This window comes from Ipomoea nil, unplaced genomic scaffold (assembly GCF_001879475.1).
Source record: "Ipomoea nil cultivar Tokyo-kokei standard unplaced genomic scaffold, Asagao_1.1 scaffold0540, whole genome shotgun sequence".
Lineage (NCBI taxonomy): Eukaryota > Viridiplantae > Streptophyta > Magnoliopsida > Solanales > Convolvulaceae > Ipomoea > Ipomoea nil.
Window position 1 is genome coordinate 3599 of NW_017616968.1, and position 1632 is coordinate 5230.

Genomic DNA, 1632 nt, shown 5'->3' on the forward strand with positions numbered 1-1632 from the left:
CATCAAAGTGAAAGATAAAATCTTAATTATACATAAATATATCTTCAAGATAATTATAATTTCAGTTAACGCTGAGTTTAGTCCTTGACTATCACTCATTTTTAATTTTATTCTTTGACTTTTAATACTACTAAACTTAGTTTTGGAGTATTGAATCCTTTTCAATTGTAATCCACGGTAAGCTTCCTTCCTATTAACATTGAGTATGAAATTAGAGTTGCAATAATAAAGAAATTAACATTGAGGGTGAAATTAGATCAACTAGAATAAGGCAATTAGGATATTGTTTCCCACATGTTAAAATCCCTATTAACATTGAGGGTGATATTACGGTGGCTAGAAAAAAGAAAATTAGAGCTTTGTTTTCATGTGTGCGAAACAATTGGCGCAATAGTCATTATTTTCTAAATTTACCTTGCCCTTGTTAATGAGTGTTAGTTAGAAAACAAAATCAAGAATTAATTATTTAGTTTTATTGAGTTTCAAATTTTCAACTTATTATTGGAATTGTTACATGTTAATAAAGGTGGGCATTTCAGGATATGATTCGGTTTTTATCAGTTTCGGTTTTGTTATTTCGTATAACAAAGGATAATACTGAATATTGTAAGAATAATACTGAATATTGTAAGAATAACTCAAATTAGAGATAATTGTTAGTCAAAGAACAATTGAGGCAAACAACAAAAGTGCAAAGTTGAGAACAAGACATAAAAAATCATATTTATTAAGAGAGATACATAATAGTAGCCGAAGAACAACAAGTGACTTGAATTAACATCTTTATTGTAGTTGTGTTTTTATTATCAAAAAAACTAATAATACATCAATCAAAATTGTTCAGTGTGGCTGCTGGGATTCGAGCCCAGGTCTCCACGGCCACAACGTGGAATTCTTACCACTAAACTACAGCCACAAGTCATCAAGTGAAAGATAAAATCTTAATTATACATAAATATATCTTCAAGATAATTATAGTTTCAGTTAACGCTGAGTTTAGTCCTCTGACTATCACTCATTTTTAATTTTATTCTTTGACTTTTAAAACTACTAAACTTAGTTTTGGAGTATTGAATCCTTTTCAATTGTAATCACGGTAAGCTTCCTTCCAATTAACATTGAGTATGAAATTAGAGTTGCAATAATAAAGAAATTAACATTGAGGGTGAAATTAGATCAACTAGAATAAGGAAATTATGATAATGTTTCCCACGTGTTAAAATCCCTATTAACATTGAGGGTGATATTACGATGGCTAGAAAAAAGAAAATTAGAGCTTTGTTTTTAATGTGTGCGAAACAATTGGCGCAATAGTCATTATTTTCTAAATTTACCCTTGCCCTTGTTAATGAGTGTTAGTTAGAAAACAAAATCAAGAATTAATTATTTAGTTTTATTGAGTTTCAAATTTTCAACTTATTATTGGAATTGTTACATATTAATAAAGGTGGGCATTTCAGGATATGATTCGGTTTTTATCAGTTTCGGTTTTGTTATTTCGTATAACAAAGGATAATACTGAATATTGTAAGAATAACTCAAATTAGAGATAATTGTTAGTCAAAGAACAATTGAGGCAAACAACAAAAGTGCAAAGTTGTTACAAGACATAAAGAAATCATATTTATTAAG

The 1632-nt window shown here is 28.6% G+C and overlaps 1 non-coding gene across 1 annotated transcript; it reads right to left on the bottom strand.

Annotated features, from left to right (window-relative positions):
* Window positions 1-844: 844 nt before the first annotated feature.
* Window positions 845-916, bottom strand: TRNAH-GUG. The gene has a single exon. It is a non-coding gene; the product is annotated as a tRNA-His (tRNA).
* Window positions 917-1632: the final 716 nt, after the last annotated feature.